This window comes from Onychomys torridus, chromosome 4 (genome assembly GCF_903995425.1).
Source record: "Onychomys torridus chromosome 4, mOncTor1.1, whole genome shotgun sequence".
Classification (NCBI taxonomy): Eukaryota; Metazoa; Chordata; class Mammalia; order Rodentia; family Cricetidae; genus Onychomys; species Onychomys torridus.
This window is the reverse complement of record NC_050446.1, coordinates 77,754,840-77,771,749: the sequence shown is the minus strand read 5'-3', so window position 1 is coordinate 77,771,749 and position 16,910 is coordinate 77,754,840. Positions and strand designations below refer to the sequence as shown.

At 43.7% G+C, this 16,910-nt stretch overlaps 2 pseudogenes; both read right to left on the bottom strand.

Annotated features, from left to right (window-relative positions):
* Nucleotides 1–14,048, bottom strand: part of LOC118581843 — a 136,119-nt pseudogene extending 122,071 nt beyond the window's left edge.
* Nucleotides 14,049–14,867: 819 nt separating this feature from the next.
* On the bottom strand, nucleotides 14,868–16,258 carry LOC118581842 (annotated as a pseudogene).
* Between the last annotated feature and the right edge of the window lie 652 nt (nucleotides 16,259–16,910).

The following is a 16,910-nucleotide window of genomic DNA, read 5'->3' as shown; positions in this document are numbered from 1 at the left end:
TCAGCTCTTAGCAATGAGTACTTCAGATGCATGGGCACTTAGTAGATTAGGATACACCAGAGAAACAGAAAACAATAAATAGATAAGAATCTTAATGAATACAGGTGGTACTTATGATGGCTCTACATAATGACTGTTTAACTTTATGCTGGTATGAAAGTGGATACTATACTTCAAACTTTGATCTTTTCCCAGACTATTAATAAGTTGTCTGATGCCTTCTTGTGATGTAAGGCAGTGGCACTGAACCATAGAAACCTGCACAATCACGAGAATAAATAACTAATACTAAGTTCTATGGTATACTGCATTTGATAAGCAGTGTAAGATATTCAGTACTTTATTAAAAGCGTGCTGATAGTTGATTTTGCCTAGCTATAGCAATGAACGTGTTTGCAGCACATTTCAGTTAGGCTAGGCTAATATATGATGTTCAGCAAGTTAGGGGTATTGAATGCATTTTCAAACTGAAATTTGTTTGTTTATGATGGCTTTATCCTGAACAATCTCATCACAAGTTAAGAAGCATCTCTGGATACACACACACACACACACACACACACACACACACACACACACACACACAAAGAGAGGGAGGGAGGGAAAGGAAGAGAGATGGAGATGAAGGGAGGGAGTGGGAGAGGGAGTTTTAGTGAATTGGTCCATAGCACTGCAGAGTCTGGCACACCCCCAGTTTGCAGGCATTAGGCATCCGGTCAGGCTGGAGACTGGGAAAGCTGATGCTTCATGTTGTGATCCAAAGGCAGTGTCTTGCATCCTCAAGTGATGCCGGTCATTTTCTTTAAGTCCTATTGTCCTGTGTCATGGAGGGGAATTTGTTTTACTCAGTCTTCTGATTTACATATTAATCAGATTTATACTTTTAGAGTAGCATCTAGACTGATGCTTGACCAAATATCTGACCACCAAAGCTCCCTTGGTGTCTCTTAGGCAGGTTCTTCTTGCCACGGTCCAACAGCACACTAGAATTTTCAAAAGACAAGTAATTCTCCCCTGTAGATAATATGGACTTGATCAAACACTTAGGGACCTGTATAGTGACTGTCACTGGGTTGAGTTGTAAGCTACACATCACATTGTTTCCCCTTATAAACTCTCAAATATTACAGGGCCTCCAGTCATTCATCTCTAATGTCAGGGAGCTATTACAGAACTCTTTCTTGCTGTGGGTCCTGCTGGAAACCAGTTGACTCTTAAGACACCCAATATGTGGATCATATTATGGTCCCCACATGTGAAATATGCTCAGTTCAGAAAAATGAAACTGTAACATTTGTAGAAAAACGGGTGAACCTAGAAATCATTAAGTGAAATATTCCAGACTCAGACAAATGCCACATATTTCCCCCACATAAGTAATCTAGACTTAAGGAGAGGCAGGGGCAAAGATCTAATGAGGGGTGGAGGGTGATAGAATTCCTGTGACATACAGCAGAAGGGACAATCATTTGAGGTAGGGGGAGAGAACCAGCAGGAGGGGGCTGGTGGAGGTCAGGAGAGGAGGAGGGGAAGGAGAAAGAACAAAGTCAACAACACACACCTGAAGCTGACACAAGAAGACCCATCTTTGGTATAGTAACTTAAAAGACTAAAGGCCAACCACCCACAAAAATAACTACCCCTCAAAACAGCAAAACACCTCAAATTAGATAAATGTGTGGAAATTTGCTAAAAATAAAGTCTTTTCAAAAAAAGAGTAAAATAAAATCAAAATATCACTGGAAGCATGAACAGGGACAAAGATAAAGAGAGGGGACACTCAGAAGGCAGAGGGGAGATTGGCCAATGAGGAAGAAATGCATAAACAGTATTAAATAAACATATGAAAAGTAAGAAAAATGCTACTACTATACTAGTGTATAGGGGAAATGGAAGAGGTGTGTGTGTGTGTGTGTGTGTGTGTGTGTGTGTGTGTGTGTGTGTGTGTGTGTATGTGTTTCTCTAGCTCTAGAAACTTGAAGACTGCTGGGATGAGCTGGTAACCAGAGTGTGAACTGAACTCAGGCCTCCATTTTTTTGTCTGTGATGTGCCCGTGCTGCTGAGCCTGAGCAGAGAAGGTTTTTGAGGTCTGCAGAGACATCTCCACTTCGATGGCTTCCCCTTCTGCAAGCCAACAGGCTCTGTTAGGCACACTTTGCTTCTCAGTGTGAGCTGCCCAGGTTCTCCCTCTCAAGTCTTCCCAGTTCATAGCAACCAAGCACTAATCACCCTGCTGGAGACGTGTGGGCTTCAAGTAGTCCGCTGGGTAGTCAGTGCTTCCAGACTCTCCAGCAATGAACTCCATGCAGACAGAGGCCTCCAAAGGATGAGTGGGCTACCTGCTTACTTCATGCTTAGGGAGGACATCTGCTCCCAGGTTCCGAGGGTGGGTCTACCTTTCCCCACATAATCTACCCTGTCCCAGGCCTCCTGTTATCTGCATAGTTTGTGTTGTTAGTGTCCAGCCCTCCCATTCTCCAGAACTGACTCCCAAGACTGTCTCTCACCCTAGGTTGTGTGAGGTTGAATCCAGACTCTCTGACTTACATTGGTTCCCTGTTCTCACGCCTGCAATGTAGCTGAGTTTTTTAAACATTAGATTTCCTCTCAAGACAGAAGCAGTCACAGCCCTCTGTGTGAGGGAAATCCTCCTCACTGCTGACCTACTCGTCAGAGAATTCACTGCTCATCAAGACCCGTAGCTGAATTTGATATTTGTGGGGGCGGTGGGTTTGTCCTGTGGGTTGGATGCCAGTCTCCACCATGGCTTTCTAGTGTATTTTTTGGTTTGTTTGTTTGGTTGGTTGGTTTTTTCAAAGCAGGGTATCTCTGTGTAGTTTTGTTGCCTGTCCTGGATCTTGCTCTGTATGTAGATGAGGCTGGCCGCCACCCGGTCTCTAACTGTATTTTTGGATGACCTGTCAACTTCGCTCCTCGAACAGGGAAGCCTGGTGGCTAGAGCTGTGTTGTGATTGACTTTCTTCCTTTTAGCTTGTTGCCCTTCTGGGTTTCTGGGCTGGCTGCTTTCTGGACACCTCTTCACCAGGTCACCTAGGGGCTGCTTCCAGCCACCCTACCCAGAACTCCCTGCAGCTCTGTTAATGAGATAGGTAACGTTACTTAATTCTGCCGAATTTGTTGCCCTATGTCTCGGTCTAAACTGTATGAATTGAATAGGAATATTAATAAGCCAATTTTTAATGAGATTTGCCGCCTCATTTCATATAAGGTCCAGACCAGTATACTTACCAAGACAGCTTTCCAGCACTGGACTGTGACTTTCTTAGTCCTGCCCTCGACTTTAATATCTGTTTCTGTGTCCCCATGATGTCACGCACATGTTTTTTACATGGCTCCCAATCCTATTGGGGATTAATACATGTACATATTAATGTGATATAAATACTCTAATGTCGCATATGTTCCTGAAACACTCATGTAAAATGAAAATTCATCTGAAAATTACAAAGCAAGTGGGATAGACAAGGCTAGGGAAGACATGAAAACCTTTTAGACTAATGTGACCGGGATGCTAGTAAAGATAACAAGCAGGGCCAGCTCTCTGTCAGTCATTCACACTGTCAGCCATTGCCTTCCTTATAACTCCTTGAGGAGGTGCTTCTTCCCTTAGGATGTAGGCGTAAGAGAGCTTTGGCTTCTGAAAGTCTCTACTTTCATCAGATTTTACAACGTGGCCACGTCTGTAGCCATCTTAGAGCCTTCATTCTGGGGCAGGTGTCGTCTATGTACCCCGGTAGTTAACAGAGGACTCTGAAGCCATGGAATCAGCTTTTCTTCTTTGCTATAAAGAATAAATTAATACAGATTTTTTTTTTCTCAAAAGTTTCTCATATATTTTGAATTCTTTCTTGTTAGTTGCAAGAAATCCTGTTTGGTTTCATCAAAGCAATGTGCCAAACAAAATTCTCTATGAGCAACTGAAGGCCCATGTCACACCATCTTACAAATATCATTCTTCTGGTCACAGTTCTGTAGCAGAATGCACACAAAAGTCCATTCTCTATGATAGGAATGTAAGGAAGGCTTTTATTTCATACAATTGCATGGCATTTGGTTTGCCACATAACCAAGCACCAAATTAGTTAATGTTTCATAATAGTTAATTAGGCACTAATATTGTCACAGCAGTTATGGGAATGCTGGTAACCATGAAAAGTGGAGTCCTCTTATAAAAGAAGCCATTTCAAGACAAGTTTGAAAAAGAAGCGAACCTGAACGCCACCGTCGCCTTAAGAGATGGCAAAGGCAGATTCAAGGGGCCTCTAAATCCAAGTACTGACACAATGTAGTTATAACTCCAGAGCGGAGGACACGACTCAGTGAAGCGCTTACCGTACAAGAGGACCTGAGTTCGACCCCCAGAACCCACATTTTGTAGTGTGCTTGGAATCCCAGGACTGGAGAGGTGGAGATAGGCAGATCCCTGGAGCATGCTGGCCAGTCAGCATGGCGTATTTAGTAAGTTCCAGGCCCTGTCTCAAGAAGGCACTTGAATCAGCACAGGGGACAGTTCTCTGGTTCCCACACATACTCACACACAAGCACTTTAAAAATAATATCCTTTAAATCCCCTCTTTTTTAGCAATTACTGCTGTTAATTCTATGACAGCATTCACTAGTGATCTTATCACACAATAGAATCCATTAGCTCATTTCAATAAGCATTAATCAATGTCATACACCAGCAGTCAATATGTCTCCTAGAAATATTCCAAAGAACTTCTTCCCTCCTTCTAAATTCCATGGCCTAATTGATTTTTCTACTTTGCCTCCTTTTCCCCAGAAGTCAGAATTGAACTCCTGCTTTGGGTTGCTGGTTGCCCTTCTGCCCCAGGAATGACATGTCTTACTGAGTTGTAGCTGGCATTCGGAAGCATAGTGCTTTGCTTCAGGTAGTTTGATGGGAACGCCACTTAGCATAAGTAGGGACTCTGGCTCATCACACAAAAAGTGTGATTTGAAATAAATGCTTTAGCTGCTGCTGTTAACCTGTAAAGGCTCAATGCCACTCACTTCAAGCATTCTTCTCACTTAAGAAGCAAATCACTGCCAATAGTTCTGATATGCAATAAGATAACTTACCTTAAAACAGACCTATAATATACATCTCTCACCACTCATAACCTTCTTTATGCTATCACACCTGGAAACTCAAGTGCTCACTTCTTTTCCTTCTTCCCAATTTCCTCCTCTCATTTATATTTAATAAGGGAAATTGTATTCATTGCCATATTACCTTTTTTCCTCTTTTTTGAAACTTTCTAGACACACCTCTTTTTAAATTCTTTCATTGTTCTGTATGGACTTCTATTTCTTACCTTGTTTGTCAGTGATGTAATATTTTCTCATACTTTTATAATGACCTTGAGCAGAATCACTTCCCTTTCTCCTACTGGCGTTTTCTAAGGGTCTTTGCCCGCTCGTTCCAGCCAGTCCTCTGTAATACTCAGTACTTCTTCAGTACGTGGGAGTTGATGTGTACTATGGTAACCCATAGTTAGTGACCAGCCAGTTTTCTTCTACTCTGTACCCAGCCTCTGGCTCCAGGTATAAGCATGTGACCTAGGCCTGCGGGTTGTAACATCCTTTTCTCTGGCCATGGAGATTGTTCCAAATATTTGATTTCTGACTCAGAGCTACCAAGGCTCCCTCTTCCCTTCCAAAGAAAGTGAAAGACCCCCATCGGAGATCTTCCCTCAGGAGAGACCCCGAACCCAAGGAACACGCCGAAACCACAGACCAGATGCAAACAGCAAGAGGGTTTATTTAAATGCACAGGTACCTGGGGCGACAAAGTCTCTCGGAGGACTTGCGCGCCTTCCTAGGGAAAGGGGGACTTTTTATAGGATCCCGGGGGCAGAGGCGCGGTTACAGAAGCGAGAAGCATAGTTACAGGGTTCCCATTGGTTGATTCAAATTAGGCCAGGGTGAACTTCGGGACATCTCGGAAATTTGATGTGTGTGGCTGACCTGGCCTTGTCTAGGGCACAGTGGGTGTTTTCCTAGCCCCTAGCCCAACTGTTTATTCCCCAAGGCCAGGTGGCCAACCACAGATATCCTGTTTTGACTCAACGGTTTCTCTCCCAAGGCCGGGTGGTTATGAACTCCTGTTTTTCTGGTACTTGCCTTGCAGAATGGCGTTTCTTAGGCTAAGTTATTGGGACCGGGGGGGGGGGGGGCTTTCAAAAGAAAATTTGACTGTGGCTAAAGATAATTGAACCAACACACAAAGAGAAGAATAGAAAAAAGAGCCAAGATTTGGAAATCAAAGTTTTGGTGTGTGTGTGCAGTGGGGGAGGGGGAAGGTACACGTATATGCATATGTAGAAGAACTGTAGAGGGAAATCCAGATGTGGTGGCGCACACCTTTAATCCAAGCACCCTGGAGGCAGAGGCAGGCAGATCTCTGTGAGTTTGAGGTCAGCCTGGTCACCGTAGTAAGATCCTGTCTCAAAAAGCAAACCAACAAAATCTGTAGGGGGAGATAGGGAAATAGTTGCTTATTTGATAGCATCCTAGAGTTCTAATATTGTCATATTAGTGATCTTTATGAATATCATTAAAATATGTATGCACTTTCACTGAAATGTCACAGAGATCCTGACCTTCACACAAGTAATGAGAAGAGGCAAGCCAGCCTGAATATGTCTCTACGTGTGTGCTGTCTCGAATAATTAAAAAAAAACTAATAAAATGTCTGTGCATTTGTTGAGATTTGTTTACTCAGACTGAGCAAATGCCAGGGAATTGAGAAGCTTAAAACAAATTCCCAGGCCGGTGGCTTACAAGTTTCAAGCAAATTAACCCTCCCAATCCTTTGTAACATGAGTGTTTATGCAAAAACAAAATATTTTAAAATAGTCAACAATGGATGGACTCAAGGTATGAAAACAGATAGGACCCAGCCCTAAGTCACAAAGTTTGTGTTCATTGGAGGATAGTGATGTCACCTAAACCAGATGATTCTTTTTTTTTTTAAGCTGAACTTTTTAAAATTAATTTATTGACTTTACATCCTGACCACAGCTTCCCCTCCCTCCTCTCTTCCCACTCCTTTCTCCCCATCCCCAATCCAGGCCTCCCATGGACATCAACAAATATGCAAGCTGCCTTAAGACCAAGTACCTCCTTCAGTATTCAGGCTGGGCAACACAATCCAGCATGAGGAATAGGTTCCCAAGAGCCAGTCAAAGGACTAGGGACAGCTAGCTCCTGTTCCCATGCCAGGAGTCTCACATGTAGAGCAACCTACACAATTGTCACATATATGCAGAGGGCCTGGGTTGGTTCCATGCAGGCTCCCTGGTTGTTGGTTCAGACTCTGAATCATGTGATTTTTAAAAAGATGGCCTGAGAAGTAAAAGTGCTTGATAAACTATGCGATTTTATGCAATTGTTACTATAGTTATTATTGTATTAAATGATTCGTGGTGGCTAATGGGAAGACACATAAAATTTAAAGACATCTAACAAAGTTATCAGATAAGCTTTATTGGGTCAATAAGATTTTATAACCCTATTCCTCCAAATTTCTTCCTTTGAGTTATAATAGTTTATTGATTTATTTATAATCTCCCCCTAATTCTGTCCCAACCAAGGATTAAAGACTTTTCCAGTCTATTCCATTAGCCACAATGGCCAATTATGCCATCATCTACAGTGGCAATATTTCATTTTGTCTACATAAAAGTTAACATGACATGCATTTTTTTTTCCTAAGCTCAATTCTCTCACGGTAAAATTGGGAGCAGGTGAGGTTGAAATTTTATTTCTTCCTTCTTTAATATTGCTGGAGGGCTAAGAGTCATCTATTCAATATTTATTGGCATCTGCTTTCAAATTTGATTCTTGAGGAAGGTGATGTAGGTTTACCAAGTTCACAGCAATGTCATTTCCACCCAGTCCTGGGCAGGAACATTAGTTGCTGAGGATGTCTCTCGCCATGGTCTTGCCTGTTGTGCACTTTTGGGAGTATTTTTAGGTCAGTTACATCAGACAGATGAGCTTACAGATGGTCATCAAGGCTCTGATCTGGACCCTTTCATTTGACATTAGTTTGACTTACATATTGCATGTCCTTGGTCTAGAGTATTTTTAGAAAATAATTCAAGCATAAATGAGCAAAAATCATATACATCTACAATCAGTTTTACATTCGAAGCATGAGAAGTACATACGAACAGTAAAGTTTATGGCACAAAGAAAGAGTAGAGGGACTAGTTAGCTAGTGAGTACTAAGTAGAATAGTGTTGAATCACTTAACCTTTGTGTAAAGGGACCGCATACCAGGGCTATATCTCCTTTGCTGTATGCATACTGAAAGCAGTGCATGGAATTAATCCTGAAACCATGAGTATTTGTGAAACCAATGGGAAAATTTGTGAATGATTTAAAAACATAGTAATTAGGCAAATGGTGGTTGTGGCTTTGCAAATATCTTCAAGGGAGCATAAATGACCATCTGTAAACAGCTCATGCCTATAACCACAGTACTTGGGAAGCTAAAGCGGGAGAAACGGGGCTTTTGAGACTAGCCTGGGATACACAGCAAGATCGCACTTAAAGAGAAAGAGAGAGGAGGGGGTGGGAGGGAGGGAGGGAGGGAGGGAGACAGGTTGGTTGAGGAGGAGATGGTTCAGTCAGTGAAGTGCTTGTCACACAAACATGAAGGCTTCAATTTGGTTCCTAGAACCCAGGTAAAGCCATTGTGGTTGTACACACTCTAATCCCAGCACTGGCGAGAAAGAGACAGGCAGATCTGGCTGGCCAACTCAGTGAGCTCAGAGATGCATGGTTCCTAATACACAACATCTAAGGCTGACTCTGGTCACCACGCTCATATATGCCTGCTCACTCATGCACACCTGCATAAACATCCACACATTCAGACACACAACTGAAAAAGAAAAAAAAAAGAAAAAGAAAAGAAGAAGGGAAGAGTTGGAGAGGAGAGAGGAAGAGATTTTCATTTGAAATGATAGGAAACTTTATCGCAAAAATAAAAAAAATAAAAAAAATGAATATGAATAAATATGAAGTAGGTACTCAGAAGAAGTATATATAAAAAATAGAAGTAAGAAGCCACTACATTTACATTGAACAGGTTAAAATCAGTCACACAATTGAATAATAATTATTGAATGCACCTTTAGTAAAGTTTCTGAAGTAGTTAGTTTTGGGAACTGTTAGGTTCATAGAGCCAACATGCTTCTTTGTGAAAACATAAAACATTCTGTTGAGTCATAAGTCCCTAGTACCTATGCTTAGAAGCTGAATAAGATTTTAGAGCATATTTGAGTTTACAACTTATAATCACAAAGGACTAAATTTAGTGGACATCACCAAAACCTGACAACTTAGCCCCTTACAGATTACAGATAGTAAAATGGTGCTAACTGACTTCTGTTGCTCTGATAAATACCCAAGAGAGCTGGACATAGTGGTGTACAACTTTAATTCCAGCACCAAGGAGGCAGAGGCAGGCGGATCTTCATGAGTTCCAGGCTAGCTTGGTCTACACAGTGAGTTCCAGGCCAGCCAGGGCCATGTAGTGAGACCCTGTGTCAAACAAACAGAATGTACCTGAAAGAGATCAATTTAAAAGGAGGAGAAGTTTCTTTTGGCTCCGGTTTTCTGCAGTTCCCTCCTGTGATTGGTTGTTTTCAGTACTGTGGGCCTGAGATGAGAATGAACATCATAGACAGCAGTGAGCCGCAGAGCAAAGCTGCTCACCACTTGCTCGACAGGAAGCAGAAAGGAACAAACAGGAAGGACCAGGCCCAGACACCCTTCCAAGACATACTCCATGCAGCCCTCCTACCAAGACTTATCCTATCAGCCCACACTGACAGGAGCTGCTGATGACACCCGGCAGCTTTCTTTCTTGAATGGAAACTATTTGACTATATTGAACATAAGGCAAGTTGCTTCTTAAGATTTAAAGCAGTTCAGTAGGATTAAAGGGTCTAAAATAATTTGAGAAACACATGACAATCTTTTGACTAAAATGTTTATGTCTGATTCAATTGGAAGGCGAATGTATACACTACACTTCATTTAATACAGCTAGGTTTGCTGTAGAGCTCTCATTAGCTTAATCTTCCACTGGTCACCAACCTTTGCCATCTTATTTGGAGAAGTAGTGGGAGAACATAAACTCAAGGGCATGAGGACTGTCACAGGGAAGACTGCCTGTCACCTCCTCAAATCACAGAACACTGCCTTGACGAGCACTGGGAACCAGTCCTCCTGGGCTGTAATTTTAGTCATCAAAAATGGGCCCTATTGTTTCAAAGAGAAAGGCTGAAATGATGGACATCCACCAAACCAGATTTCCTGGCGATGTGCTGCTGCAGTATAGTTTTCAAGGTTTATCTGAATGTCAATGACCTTGAGGAGAGCTAGGCTCAGGGTCCCTGAGAAGGAAGCTAATATTTGAAGTGCACACCATATATCTGATAGGTATTATGCTAAGATGTTTATATAAATCCCTTTGTTTAAATTCTGTACATTTATTTTCTAACCTTCAATTTCATGTAAGAACAGAGGAATACCTATCTTGAAAGATGATGATCCCAAACTCTTCAGAAACTCATCTAAAAAAATAAACCATTCTGTATTCATTGGTACTTACAGAAAGGAAAGTAATTAATTGAACACCTACTATAGATCAAGCATTATGTCTTTCGTTTATGTTTTCTCATCCTTAGTCCCACTTTAAAAATAAGACAAGTGAAATTAGGCAGAGGTGATCCAAGCTATGTTTCCCCAGTGGAAAAATCTCCATCAAGAATTCAGAAAATAGCCAGGCAGTGGTGGTACATGCCTTTAATCCCAGCACTCAGGAGGCAGAGGTAGGTTTGAGTTTGAGGCCAGCCTGGTCTACAGAGGGAGTTCCAGGACAACCAGGGCTACACAGGGAAATTCTGTCTCAGAAAACAAAACAAAACAAAACTAATTTAGAAAATATTTAGTGAGTAATTATGATATGGCAGGCATTTTTCTTGCTTATAGTGAATAAAATAGATTTTACTTCAAAAAGAATTTTGCCACAAGTTTCTAGAAAAAATGTCGGGAGATGAAGTGAGGTGATGGAGTATAGAGAAGAAAAGTCAATGGTACTGTGGGGTCATGGTAGGTAGGGCTAAATGCTAGCTAGCTAGCCAAAGGATGATGCTGAGTTGGAGAGAGAGGATAACTGTCTGGAGTGTACAGGAGGGTTGAGGCTAGTGATAAAATAGCACATGCTCAACATCTAGGCACTCTTTAAAGCTATGCCTGAAGGAGGTTGTCTAGGAGAAAAGAATAGAAGAGATATGATTAAGAACAGAATTCTAATGGCGGGCAGGGGAAGAGGGGAGGAGGTTGGGGGGGGCAATACCTCAGGAGCCTAGAGGATTGACTCAAGAGGTAGGTAGGGCATCATAGGCATCTGGCATTGTGGAAGGCTAGAGAAACATCCCCAAGAAGAAGCCACCACTAGTAATTCTGCTAAGAAGTAAAATACAGAACTCAAACCACAAATTTTGGTAGAATGATGGTTCCATTCCACAAATATTTATTATCAACTATTTACTAAATATTGCTACAGTGAGTAGGGATACACTGTGGAACAAAAGTGAAGATTCCTACCTCTAGGGGATTCAAAATCTAGAGGAAGGAAAACACCAAAGAATTCAATAATTGCATATTAGCTGGTTATACGCACTTCATAGGAAATCAAAGCAAGGAAGGATAGCCAGGAAGTAGCTCATACTTGCCATCCCAACACTGGGGAGGTTGAGGAAGGAGAATTGTGAGTTTGAGGATGGCCTGGGCTAGTGCATTCTAGACCAGCATGAACTACAGAGTGAGACAATATTGAAAAATAAAAAGTAAAAGCAAACAAAAAGCAGGAGGTAGAGCTCTATGTGAGGAGAGATAAGATACAGTTCCAGGTGACATTTAAAGATACGAATGCGTAGAAGAGGTCAAGTCCATGTGTGAAGTAGAAATACACAAAGAAGTACATGAGCACATAAAGAAGAAAATATGTAAGTGCCTTGAAAATGCAAAGGGTTCCAGTGATTGGAGCAGAGTGTGTGAAAAGGATCACCAAATGGGTTTGGAGGGGAGGGGCAAAGCGTGTGGAACTCTTGTCCAAAGAGGGTTTGGAGCAGGAGACCCTAGCTGACTGGCCTCCATGACAGCAGGATAATAGGAGCTAGTGTTGATTACTGTTAGACTTCTGGTATGAGAGGCAGAAGCAGGCAGATCTGTTAAGGAACATCTCTGGTACATTGGGTAAAAGAAACCAGTGGGTGCTGAGCCAGGCAGCAATGGAGAAGCAGTGAAAGGTTGGACTCAAACACTTCTTGATTGTGAAGCCAGTGAGATGTGCTGATCAACTCGACAGTGTCTGAGACTGGTTAGTCTACCATCAGGGTCAGCCTGAGCAACTGGAAGGAACTGGCAGAAATTCAGGGAATGGGGGCTCATTCTGAATATATCAGGATATAGAGAGACATTCCTGTGGCAACATCAGAAGCGAGGGAAGAGTTTGGAGATTAAAAAAAAAAAAAACATTGCTAAAGACGCGAACGTGGGATCTGCTGGGTGCAGCTGGTGTTTGAATCCGTGAAAACAGACAAAAAGTTGTCCAAGGGATGATGCAGTGGGCAGCTGAGACTGCAGAGCTGAAGAGGGAGGGGCCAGCACCGTGTGGAGCCTAGCAACCTGAAGGGCTGAGAAGGCCTTTGCTGATGAGAAACCTATCTCAGAGGTTAACTGTGTAACCACTATGGGAGGTTGTAATGGCACCTCCAGGCGAGTGGTATAGACAAAAGCCCAGCCAAACTCAAGTGTGGGAGAGAAGAGGGACTGCTCCGTGAGAGCACCAGAAATTCTAAAGCAAAAGGCAAAGAAACCGGGCAGCATCCCAAGCGCAGCGGGGGTGAGATATCTGTAAGCCCTAACAGTCATCTCATGTACTGAAGGTAAAGCATTAGTAGAGAGCAAAACTGATTGTTCAGGTGACAGGAAACTGCTCAGTGATGATCCCGAACACACACCAGTGGGAGATCTGGTCTCTGTGGGCAGCAGGGCTAGCTTATCTGTACAGTGTAGAAAATGCAGGGGCGAAAAGTCCATGGATGTTCTCTCTTGGTGTCTTTTCTTTTCAGTAAACTAGCAGTCAAGATCATCCACACAGAGTATGCAGAGACAAGTTTGAACTTTGAGAAGAAACAGCTGTCTGGAAGTGGGTGGTGAACCGATGAGGATAATAAAATTCCCCAGCAGCACCCAAAGCCCACCTGACAGTAACACAGCAATGTTTCTTTTGCCTTGCTAAGATGCACACACAGAGGGTGCCTGGAGCTATTAGTGAAAGGTTGCTGGAACAAGGAAAAGAAACGGAGATTTGATTGCTGTTCAAGGAATTCATCCATCCTACCCCCAGGCCCAACAATGAGAGGTAGCAGAAAGCATCACTTCAGTTTCAAGGGCAAGTGTCTTCAGGGTGAAACTGGTTTCATTTACAGCATGCTGAATGCTGGGTCATATAGTTGTCCAATAGTTAATTTTTTGAAGAACCTACCTGTGGTTTTCAATAAAATCCTATCAATAAGAACGTCTTAGCAATGCGTTTCTTTTTTTGGTGGGGGTGGAGTTTCGAGACAGGGTTTCTCTTTGTAGTTTTGGCGCCTGTCCTGGATCTCCAACTCGAGGCCTGTAGACTCGAACGCTATGCTATGGTAAGCTACGCTATGATACGCGACACCACACTACAGTACGCGACGCTATGCTACTGTATGCGACACTAAGGTACAGTACCGAACGCTACGGTACTGTTCTGTATGGTACGGTATGCTACGCTACGGAAGGCAATGGTACGCGACATTACAGAATGGTATTGTATGGTACGAAAGGGTCGGGTGGGCTGGGCTGGGCTGTGGGCAGTGGGCAGTGGGCTGTGGGCTGTGGGCAGTGGGCTGTGGGCAGTGGGCTGTGGGCAGTGGGCAGTGGGCTGTGGTGGGCCGTGGGCCATGGGCGCAGAGCAGAGCAGAGCAGAGCAGAGCTGAGCTGAGCTGAGCTGAGCTGAGCTGAGCTGAGCTGAGAGCTGAGAGCTGAGAGCTGAGAGCTGAGCTGAGCTGAGCTGAGCTGAGCTGAGCTGAGAGCTGAGAGCTGAGAGCTGAGAGCTGAGCTGAGCTGAGAGCTGAGCTGAGCTGAGCTGAGCTGAGAGCTAAGAGCTTCAGCTGAGCTTCAGCTGAGCAGCTTTTTTTCCCTTTGAAGGTAAAAATTTTATTTTTGAGGAACTTTTTACTGCACATTTCAGAAAGAGCTATGTAAGAAAGCAAAAAATGTTCTCCCCTCATCCTAGGAATAAATAAGGGCATTAACTTTTGTTTTAAATCATGACACTTGGAAGTTTAGCACCAGCATCTAAAATGAGCAACAAAGGAAAAAGAGCATTTACTATATATTTCAGACTTCTTTGGTTGGGGTAATCCCCATGTGGTATTAATATTTCTTCTTTTAATTCATATTACCAAAACAGGAAAAACCAGGAAAAAATATAAAGTTAGTGGTTGCTGAAACTGGGGAGGCCACTCTCCTGTGCCTGTGCAGGTTCCCGGGATGCAGCTTGATGGACATGGTTGGCTCATTCCCTTTGTCGCTGTTAGTTTCGTAGATAATAGCAGCAAACATTCTAATGTCCAAATCTTGGTTGGTCTTCCATTTTATTGCTTAGATGGTTCTTTGGTGTTGGTAAGGTCGTGGGTGTGCTTTTTGCCTTGTTTTTGAATTGTCATTAATTCTTAAGGTCACTCTGCTGGTGGTGCAGGTGCTTGGGGGCCAGGGTCACTCATTCGGCACTGCTCTGCTCAGTAGCTGGAGCTGGGTTCTCAGTCTATGCTTCACCTGCCTTGGTCTCTTTGCCATCTTGTGAAACAGTGTTCGGGGGCCAGGGCCGGCGCCGATAGTTGTATATAGTTGTAGATGGCTGGTTTGGACCATTGCCCGCTTGCTGATTCTCTTTATCTTCAGCCTCTCCAATCGCAGGGGCAGGTTGTGGGAGAGGAGGTCCCCTGCGGAACCTTGGGCGGTAGGTTGGATCCCGATGAACCTGGAGCTGTGCTCCCTCAGGGACTCCATCCTTCACCTCTCCAATCTCACCAGCCTGCATTCTGTTGGGATGGGGAAAGACCTGTGAGCGAAGGTCAAAGGTCTGTCCCACATGGTAAGGCGGGAAACACTGCTGCCTTTACCGAGGGCGATGCTGGGGGTGGGGGTGGTGGGCGCAGCTGATTCCTGGACCCAGAGAACTGCCCATCTGTGGCAGAGGGTTCAAATCCTTCACTGCTGCCGCTCCCTTCCTCCTCCTCCTCCCCAGCGTAATTACAGGGAGGTCCACGGCGTCTGCCATAGTAGCCGCGTCTGTAGTGGCGCCGATCAGCAGCATGACTCCCTTCTACAGGAACTCCATCTGGCCCAGTCACATTTGCTGCTTCAGCACCCTTTTCTCCTTCAGCCACATCAAACTCTACAGTTTCTCCATCTCCCACACTTCGCAGATACTTGTGTGGATTATTCTTCTCGATGGCGGTCTGGTGTACAAACACATCTTCTTTGGTGTCACTTCGATTTATAAATCCATATCCATTTCTGACGTTGAACCATTTGACAGTGCCAAGGACTTTGGTGGTGAGAACTTTCTTCTCCGCGTCCTCGCTGCCCAGCTCCAGCTCCAGCTGAGCTTCGCTGGATCTGGTGGTCCGAGTGGGAGAACAGAAGCCGGGTTGACCAATAGATAGGGGCTAGACCTGGGTGAAGGTCGAAGGCAAGGTCGCTAGACCTGGGTGAAGGTCGAAGGCAAGGTCGCAAGCATATACCTGTATGTGGTGCATGTTTTAAGAATCCTGGCAAAAGTAAAGGCCCTGGGAAAGTCAGGGGATGACCATGACCGGTCCAAAGCACAGTGGGAAGATGAGACTTAAATCACCCAGTTGAAGGAAGTGGTAAAGATGGCTGGCTATAGCCTCAGGGGCTGATTGGCCTGTGAAGTCTGATAATCAGGTATTTCTCTCATGGGTGTATCTATTTGCTCTCTCCTGGGGTGAGGTGAGAGTTGGTAATGTTGGAGATCTGGCAAATGGAGGGAAGAGTGAGCAAGGGGACCAGTGATGAGGTTGGAACAATACCAGGGCCTTGCAAGTGGCCTGTTTGTCAGTATCCAGCACTCACCTGGTTGTTCATTTGTCCCCCACCAGGCCTTGCTGCTCAGGTGCAGGTACTGTGTAAGTGGCTAACCAAGACTGAGGTCTTTCCCAGGTGAAGTAGTAAAGAAAATACTGGCCTATGCACTCTTCCTTCTTTTTGAAGGAAGGATGTAAATAAAAATGGATAGAGACAAAGTCAGGATATCTGGGTAAGGTGAATGAGTGGATAAAGGACATGATCTGGGGTAAATAAGCTCAAGAGGTGGAAGATGATGACCTGAGAGGTAGGATGATGGTGGTGATCATGTTTTCCCTCATTAGAAGTAGGGCTGGGGTGTAGCTGAACAGTAGAGTACTTGCTTAGTCCACTGGAAACCCTGAATTCAGTATCATTTAATTTGAATCTTATAACTGATAGCAATATACAGTAAGTGCCCTATATCATGTTATAGGATGACTGTCTCTCATTTTATGCCTGGGACTAGCAGTGTTTAGACTGGGGGATATTTGCATATACATACAATGAGATATCTTGGGGATGGAAACCAAGGGTAAACACAGACTTCATTTGTTTCACATACAACTTAGACAGGAGGGAATTTCATACAATGCTTTCAATGCATCTATTTCTTCACTTCAACCGGCCACATGGAGTGAGGTGTGGAGTCCATCTATGACACCATGTCTGC